At 39.4% G+C, this 9,858-nt stretch overlaps 1 long non-coding RNA gene across 1 annotated transcript; it reads right to left on the bottom strand.

The window, feature by feature from the left end:
- Positions 1-1,468: 1,468 nt before the first annotated feature.
- Positions 1,469-3,147, bottom strand: LOC128199433 (uncharacterized). Its single transcript, XR_008252072.1, has 2 exons — positions 2,690-3,147; positions 1,469-1,887 (listed from the first exon to the last, which is right to left on the bottom strand). It is a non-coding gene; the product is annotated as an uncharacterized LOC128199433 (long non-coding RNA).
- Between the last annotated feature and the right edge of the window lie 6,711 nt (positions 3,148-9,858).

The raw sequence follows: 9,858 nt of genomic DNA, 5'->3' as shown, positions 1-9,858 counted from the left end.
GCGATACATATGCTAATAAGTAGCAACTGCTCAGTAGCATGCTTTCGTGCTTGAAATGAGCATGTGTAACAGTAGCTTTATTTCGATTTTGAGTTTTAGACTAATATCATATATATATAATCCTCAACATATTTACTGTAGAATAAAAACTAAACACATCTCCTACTCTAGTCACGTAACACAATCTTATTGAATCAATCAGTGAATTGCCTAAACAGAATTGTAGTAATCATATTGCCTAGAGTTTGCATAAATAGATTTCCTTGCGTATTCAATAATGTAATTCATTCCAAACCTATACGTTGATGCTCTAACCCTGGAATTCATAGTCGTGAAGTGAACAATCCCCCACAAACCAATATTCAGTATTCACCCAGGGGCTGACTATTGAATCATCCTTCATTGCATTTCATAAACAAACTACTGGAGAGCCCCTAGGTGACTGGAGTTTCAAGCAAATGTTGTCTATGATTTTACATTAGATCTTTGAAAATTCTGTGACACAACCACAGAGAGACGTATTTTGTTAATTCTTTGACATTTTACAAAATAATTGAGTTTCTAATATTTTCATTTACTTTTTGTTTTTATTTATCGTAGTAAAATTTAATTCGTTCAAGTGTACAATAGATCAGTTTTATCAAAAAGTTTCTTTCTCACAAGAAGGAGTTGTTAGAATAATATTGAAGTTATGTGGACGAACATGATCATATACAAAATTATCAGCCGATGGACGTCCATTGCTGGACATAGCCGTCTTGCATGGACTTTCAAACACAACGGTCTCGAGGGTCCAGCGTCCAGCGGCTCCCTGCAACCCGCTTGATGCCCTCGGTCCACCTAGTGGGGGTTCGACCAACACTGCGATTTCATCGGCTCTTCGAACTATGTGGCCTGCCCATTGCCACTTCAGCTTCACGACTCGCTGTGCTACCTATGTCAGTGACTTTGGTTTGTCTGCGGATCTACTCATTTGTGAAACGATCACGCAGAGAAATCCCAAGCATACTATTTACTATATAAGTAGTTTGATATTTCATACTTTTGTAATGTGGAATCCTACTTGAAATAAAAAAAATATTGTAAGAGGAAATTTGTTTATTTTACTCAAAACCACCTATAATTACCTGAAATAATTACAAGTAGGTACTATTATGCTGTATTTTCTTACAATTTATAGTAAGTGCAGTAAATAAATATAAGTGTAGCTTATCCTTAGGAATAGTGGTAAAATTGCATTTCACAAAGCTTTAGATCACATAATATTATATATTTAGGAGGTAGGCTTGGCCCGGTAATGGGCTGATAATAATGAACCACACAGTACTTATTGCAATTCTAAAATCAAACCTATATCCTTTTAATACAAAGTTTAATTAATAACAACAATAAATACATAATTTACATATAACTTATTGTTATTATTGTATATTTTTATAGGGTCAGACTTAAATGAAAAATGCAGAAGTAAACATTTAATAATTATCTTTATTAAAGATGTGAATCAATAAATTTCATTCAATTAAGATTTGTATACATTTTCTATTGTTATGGACTTCAGAGTGAGTGACCACCTTACAACATACTGCACTCACTCCTACTACCTCTATATTAAATGCTGCTGACTTTTCAAGGTATGTGGGTCTTCCAATTACTGTGATCTGAAAACTCGGATTTTCAAGGACCAAAGTATTCTCAGTATTCTTGGTAAAACAGTATTCTCAGAGCTCATCACTGCTATTCCCTGCCATGATAGCCGGTTTCTTTAAATCTGTGCATAGGGTCCTCCGGGGTTGTTTATATGTATACCTATGCGTGCCATCAATACAGCTTGACTTGTGGCATTTCTGTTATTTCATAGAATGCTTGATGGAATGCACATACAGTCTGAAAATAAACATTATGTTAGTTACATTTATGTAGGTTATAGGTATATTTCCTAAATCAAAACTAGATAGGTATACCTAACATTTATATAGGTTAGATTACAAACAAACTAATTAAATTCTTCATCATGAGTATGTTAAGCATGAGTCTCCTCTCAGAATGAGAGGGATAAGGTCCACCACTCTGGCCCAATGTGAATTGGCAGACTTCACACATGTAGAGACAATGTTTTTCCTTCACCGTATGAGAAATGTGATATACATTTAAATTCATAAAATGCACATAACTGAAATGATTTGGAGGTGCATGTTTCAGACAGCATTTGAACCTACACCCTCCGAATAGAAGGCAGAGGTCATATCAACTGGGCTATATGGATTTTGACCTACTCCTAATTTATCTATACTAATATTATAAACAGGAAAAATTTGTTTGTTTGTTTTGAATATGATCTGTAACTACTGAACTGATTTGAAAGATTCTATCACTGTTGGGAACCTACACCATCATAATCAAAGGCAGGGGTCATACCCACTGGGCTAATTGGTTTTATATCTACTCCTAATTTATCTTTACTAATAATAGAAACAAGAAAGATTTGTTTGTTTGTATGTTTTGAATAGGCTCTGGAACTACTGAACCAATTTAAAAAATTCTTTCACTGTTGGGAAGCTACACTATTCCCGAGCTCTATAGGCTATATTTTATCCCCATATTCTTACGGAAATGGGAACCACACAGGGTGAAACCGCGCGGCGTCTTCATGAACAAAAAATTATTGATAATGAACAAAGGTACGTACCTGATAACATCCCGTTTCATAGAATCGAAGTGCTGCTAGAATGTATAATACTAGCGGTATTGGTATTCCTCTCTTGGTCTTCTGTGTTCATTCTTCATCAAACAGGGGCATATTATGCCTAATATGAGAATCTTTCGTACATTCCATATCGCCATAGTATTATACTGGGTTTACGCAATTGCGAATATATATCTTGGGCACTGATATAACTCGCTGTTACAACTTCACTTATAACGATCCGAACGTCCACTTTCTAATAAATAAATCACGAATAACAACAAAAAAAAATGCCAGGGGATGGTTTGGCTGACAAATATCGGTAATTCAGCAGTCAGCCGCCAGCTCCTGTCAAATGAGGGGTTTCTTTTGTCTATGAAACGCGTAGGGGTTGAATTCGACACATAGCGGCTGAATAATCCCCTTAGGGGCCCCCTACTACGACTATGAATTCCACCGTAAGTAAATAGTTTATCATTCGTTTATTACGTTCCTTCCTTCCTTATCAACCCATATTCGGCTCACTGCTGAGCTTGAGTCTCCTCTCAGAATGAGAGGGGTTAGGCTAATAGTTCACCACGCTGGCCCAATGCGGATTGGCAGACTTCACACACGTAGAGAATTAAGAAATTTTCTGGTGTGCAGGTTTCCTCACGATGTTTTCCTTCACCTTTTGAGACACGTGATATTTATTTTCTTAAAATGCACTCAACTGAAAAGTTGGAGGTGCATGACCCCGGACCGGATTCGAACCCACACCCTCCGGATTTGGAGGCAGAGGTCATATCCACTGGGCTATCACGGCTCTTAATTTATTACATTAGACACAAGTAGTTGCCCACGACTTCGTCCGCGTAGAACCCTTCTATAGAAGAAGTTTATATCACTTCCTCATTGGTTCAGTACTGCCTCTTAGATACAAAGGTTACCCTGTGTGGTGTTGGATTACGAATTCCTACTCTGAGTTATAGTAGCCAGTGATAGCCCAGTGGATATGACCTCTGCCTCCGATTCCGGAGGGTGTGGGATCGAATCCGGTCCGGGGCTGTAGTCTAGTCTAGTAGTTCAGTAATGCCTATATGGTACAAAGGTTAGCCTATGTGGTGTCGGATTACAAGTTCCTACTATGAGTTATGAAATAGGTTAGACATTGAGTTTTTTGGAGTTTAATCTTTAAGAATAAATTTTACATATACAGCCCCCAGTATGAAAAAAATATGGGCAGTAAAATTCAATGAACGAATGACAGCGTTACGTATTTGTGCGCAACCTATTTTGCGCACCTTTTACCTGCGCACGCCACGGTCTGCTACTCCTCGGTTGCGCACCTTTCACTTTTCGGGTGTAGGTATTGAGAAGTATATAGGGTATGCTACGGGTCAATACACCTACTTAGACAGTCGATCTGAAAGAGTAAACTCCATTTGTCGGAGCTGACACTCACTTTTATTTTCTTCTAACATTTTTTTAGTAAAATCTCTCCCAGAATGGGGAAATTCCTGAGGCACACAGATGTGACATCTCACACCACTGTGCCTCGGAGAGTACGTTAAGACGTAGGTCCCAATTATTATCATTATAAACACTGTAGTGTTTGTGTATATATACATCGGTAGACTGACAAAGCAGCCAGTCTGTCTCTGGCATCGAGAGGAGGCGGACGTGCGCTGCTGGCCAGTGTAGTGGTGAGACGGTGACTTACTGCATTACATTACAGTAAGGACAAGGGACCTTACAAATACTATATTTTTTTTATTTTCTACAAGTAAGCCTTTGACTACAATCTCACATGGTAAGTGATGATGCAATCTTAGATGAAAGCGGGCTAACTTGTTAGGAGTTGAATGAAAATCCACACTCCTTTCGATTTCTACAGAACATCGTACCGGAACGCTAAATCGCTTGGCGGTACGTCTTTGCCGGTAGGGTAACTAGCCGACCGAAGTCTCCTACTAGCCAGACTTGGACCAATTAAGAAAACCTCAATCGGCCCAGCCGGGAATCGAACCCTCCGTTTTGTAAATCTACTGCGCCACGTAGGCCGTCAAAGCAATCGTAAAAGAGTTTAACATTATCATCCTAAGCCCACCAACCAGCATTGAAGCATGGTGAATTTTACTCCATAATATCCCAGTTTTGAGGCCTAGCCCGATCATCATAAGGTGCCTTCTTCCAGCTGAAGTTTGGCGGTCATGTGTAGAGCAGAGTAAGCTGTGTGTATGTTGACTTGGTTCACTCTTTGACATCATCTATCCACTTTCTTCGCTGTCTTCCTGGAGCACGTATTCCGGGTATCTTACCTCCTTCTAAGTATCTTACCTTCTAGGATCAACCTAGGAAACTCATAGAGGGATCCCCTTTGCATAATGATTGTTATGAGGCTTCAGTCACAATTGGCTCTTTTTAAAACTTGATCATTGGAGACGGAAGTCTTTCCAGGAACACTTTCCTTAGCCCCCATATGTCAAAAGCTTGCAACCGTCCCAATAGTTGATTGCTAAAATAAGCGAAAGATTACTGGTCTGAGTCACGGAAAACTGCTTGTATATACATTAATACAATCATAAATCATAGGCTATTGTCGGTGCTAGTTTCCAAGTGTCAAAACATCATGATTTACATACTTGTTTGTTAGACAAATGTGTAGTTATGATACGCCGTGGATTTACTTTTTCTGGTTTCCTTATCTTTTATTTATAGCTGTACTTTTTTGGTTTTCTTCTGACAACCTCTATGGTGGTTATAAATTCATTTCCTTTAATTTTGGAAGATCCGATTTTTTGACGGCCTACGTGGCGCAGTGGTATGCGCGGTGGATTTACAAAACGGAGGTCCTGGGTTCGATACCCGGCTGGGCCGATTGAGATTTTCTTAATTGGTCCAGGTCTGGCTGGTGGGAGGCTTTGGCCGTGGCTAGTACCACCCTACCGACAAAGACGTACCGCCAAGCGATTTAGCGTTCCGGTACGATTTCGTGTAGAAACCGAAAAGGGGTGTGGATTTTCTTCCTCCTCCTAACAGGTTAGCCCGCTTCCATTTTAGACTGCATCATTACTTACCATCATGTGAGATTGTAGTCAAGGGCTTGTAAAGAATAAAAAAAAATATATCCAAAGTTCGATATCAAGCTGGAGTAATAATTTTGATTGGGCTAAACCAAAATAATAAGAACCGCTTATGCATAGCATAAGAGCTTTATGTTCTGTGGACTATAGATGGGTGACTTTAACCTAGTAGGGAGCCAGGGATTATGTACGGCGTTTACGGGTAAAGTATCTGTATATGTGTAAAAGGAATTACACATAAATTTAATCGGGATCATGGATGGTTGCTGCCCATAGCGTGGAAACCGCTATTTCTTTCATTGTCACATACAACAAACTTGGAACAAGATAGCGTTAGTTCGGTTTGCTTACAAGAAGACGAGTCTAATGAAGTTTACATTAATGAACCGTCGGAGAGTGTAACGGAACCTTCACTCCCCACGACTCAACCCCTCTCGCGCGCAATGCGTCGCAGTTTGGATCGTGCCGCGATGCAAGAACCAGCTCCTGACTAAGGGCCCCGTATGGGTTCGAAACTAGTTGGGCATACTCCGACCTAATATCACGTGAGTTTAAGCCGTGTTTCATAATCAATTAATAGGAATTACACAAATGCCGTACAGTATATAAATTACCTATTTTGCTTCTGCAAATGTCGACGAATTAAAAATTTGTTCTGACTTCCGGAACCATCACATTCGTACGGCACTATGTTTTTCGACATTTAATTTTAATCGTCTTTAACATTATAACAAAGCCGTACATTAATAATTAGTCGTAATTCCTCATTTGTACCTGAGAAATTCCGTTCGCTCGCGTACTCACCTGTACCGCTCAGAAATGACGGCATAGTGCTCAGAGTTATTTTCTGATATAGTAACAGCCTTCTAAGCGTTATTCAAGTTGGTTCAATTCACAGGTAACCTTTGTTCAAGAGCTTGGAGTCTATATACAAATATTATACAACTGAAGAGTTTGTTTGCTTGAATGCGCTAATCTCAGGAACTACTGATTCGATTTGAAAAATTCTTTCAGTGTTAGATAGCCCATTTATCGAGGAAGGCTATAAGCTTTGTTATCCTCATATTCCTGCGGAAACAGGAACCACGCGGGTGAAACCGCGCGGCATCAGCTGTTGGTATTATAAACCTCTAGAACAAGAACAAAATTTAATTCAAACAGTAGATAATTATGCTACTTGAGTAGGTAGGTACCTTTCAGGAACAGGTACTCAACAATACGTTCCCGGGATTGATCTCATATTAATGAAGGCTATGGAGGTTAATAATCTGTCAGTAATTGGACGGATTATTTTCCGGCTCTTTGATGATTAAGGATAAAGGTACGTTCACACCGGATGGAGAGACAGATTAGAAGGAAATTAAACTTGAAAATCTCTCAAAGCTACGTATTACAACTTAAGGCGCTTTCAGACGAGGATGTTTAACGAGCTTCATAGACAATTAAATTTATATAAAGTGTGTGTGACGTGTTCAGTTGAAATACTGACTACTAGTTCAAAAAAGAAATAAGGAGATCCACAGACAAACCAAACTCAGCTGACATAGCTCAGTGAGCCGCGAAGCTGAAGTGGCAAAGGGCAGGCCACATAGTTCGAAGAGCCGATGGACGTTTGGGTCCCAAGGTGCTGGAATGGCAACCCCGCACCGAAAAGCGCGGTGTTGGTCGACCCGCCACTAGGTGGACCGAGGACATCAAGCGGATTGCAGGAAACCGCTGGATGCTGGCGGCTCGAGACCGTTGTGCTTGGAGGTCCATGCAAGAGGCTTATGACCAGCAGTGGAGGCTGATAATGATGATGATGATGATGAACCCTAATCCATGCTATGAGTCGAGATATGAAGTTGAATTTGATTGTTTATTTGTCAACCTAAAACACGAAACCGATTTCAAAAATTCATATAAAAGTTTATTTATTATTAGCGAGTGACATGGGCTAAGAGCCGTCATAGCCCAGCGGATATGACCTCTGCTTTCGATTCGGAGGGCGTAGATTTGAATCCGGTGTGGGCAGGCACTTCCAACTTTTCAGTTATGTGTATTATAAGAAAATAAATATCACGAGTCTCAGACGGTGAAGAAAAAAACATAGTGAAAAATACCTGAGAAAATTCGCATTGGGCCAGTGTTGCCTAACCCCCTAACCCCTCCCCTCTCATTCTGACTCTGAGAGGAGACTCGTGCGAACATCAAAAAGTGGTTCTAATTGAACTTTAACTTCATTTGACCTAAGATATTTTTGGCAAAAATAATGAACCCAGTCAAAAACTAACTTTACAATAAGGTAGTTGTACCTATTTTCATCATTCATCATCACCATCATCATCATCATCATCATCATCATGTCAGCCGATGGCCGTCCACTGCAGGACAAAGGCCTTTTGTAGGGACTTCCAAACATTACGATACTGAGCCATCTGCATCCAGCGAATACCTGTGACTCGCTTGATGTCGTCAGTCCACCTGGTCGTCCAACACTGCGATTTCTGACCCAATAAATAATAACAATCAAACAAAAAACCAGTAAGTGGGTAGGTGTAAAAATATCACCATTATATTACTTAATTGCAGGCTTCAACACAAATGTGAACCCTATTACATTGAACGATGATCGAAAGTCGCTTGTTTAGTAGTTTTTTAACACCCACTTCATTCGTTCAAGGTTTTTAATCATGAAAGTAAACAGTTACCCGTTCTACGATAACAATATTAATTTCATAATTGAGCTCTTATCAGACTATTTATAAACCTTTATTTCAGAACTACGGTTAGTTCTAAAAATCAATAAGTACTGTACTGAGTATATCACATACTAATATTACAAAAAAAAAGAAACGTTTGTGAGTTAATATGACCTCTGCCTCCCCTTTGGAAAGCTTGGGTTCGAATCCAGTCCGTGTATTTTAAGAAATTAAGTATCTAGTGTATCAAACGGTGAAAGAAAAACATCGTGAGGATACCAGCATACCTGAGAATTTTCTTATTTTCTACGTGTATGAAGCCTGCCATAGCTGCCTGCCTAACCCCTCTTATTCTGCGTGGAGGCTCGTGCTCAACAGTTAGCCGAATACGGGTTGTCAATGATGAGGATGATGATGAAAGTTTGTAGAGGATAATCTGCAAATATTACCTCCAATCTACTAAACCGATTTTAAAAATTCTTTTACCACTAAAAAGCCACGTTATTTATGAGTGTCATAGGCTATATTTTATCCCCGTATGCCCATGGAACTAGAACTACGTGAGTGAAACCGTGGGGTGTCAGCTATTATCTACGTTGTTATGAAAAGATGATCTAGTAAACGTTGACCTGGCAAACGAAGCGAACGAGAATATCTTCTTGATTTCTACACGACGCTTCGGCGCCGCTTACGTCACGGTAACTTGCACGTGTGCGCCGCGCGGCGCTTAAACTTTATTTTGAATGTAATAGAGACTACTTTAGAATAAACAAGTTTATTGAGTTACAACCTTTGTTAAATTTCCAGAGGATTTGAATGAAGAACACGGTCAATCTTGCTCATTATTTTAGTGCAATTACGATTTGTCGCAGTGACTAAGAAATACCCGCTGTCAGTATTCGTGTAACGTCTTTTTTGCACACTGTGGTAATTGAGTTTATAACTTGGAATTTCAGGGATTCACCGTGCACTGGGTCTATCGTTTGTGAGAGAGACAACTACGAGCAGAGGTCGGGACTTGTGACCCTGGAGTTAAGGAGTTTGAGACTCACTTTATCTCTGCTCGTGTTTTCTCTCTGCCTAGCCAAAAGAGAACCGGCATTGCTGCCTAAATACCAATAACAACATGCGATATACCATTGGATAGGATTTTTAATGTACATCAATTAATAATAGGGGCAAAAGTTCCTAATTTCTGTGTGGAAAAAATTAGGGCTCAAGAATGAACAACAATATTTTTTTTTAAAGGTTCTAAAATGGTTTAACAAGCTTTCGTTATAACTCGGATATTGGCAAAAATATCAACCTGATCAAATATATCCAAAATGTTAGTTGCAATCGTAAGTTGTATTTATTTTTCCCTAAGGCGAGAGCATGTTAAAACATGTTCGGTGTAAAAGCAAAAAAATGAGGGTAGTAAGATATT

Source organism: Bicyclus anynana, chromosome 23, assembly GCF_947172395.1.
Source record: "Bicyclus anynana chromosome 23, ilBicAnyn1.1, whole genome shotgun sequence".
Lineage (NCBI taxonomy): Eukaryota > Metazoa > Arthropoda > Insecta > Lepidoptera > Nymphalidae > Bicyclus > Bicyclus anynana.
The sequence above is the reverse complement of the archived record's forward strand: the minus strand, read 5'-3'. Positions and strand labels throughout refer to the sequence as shown.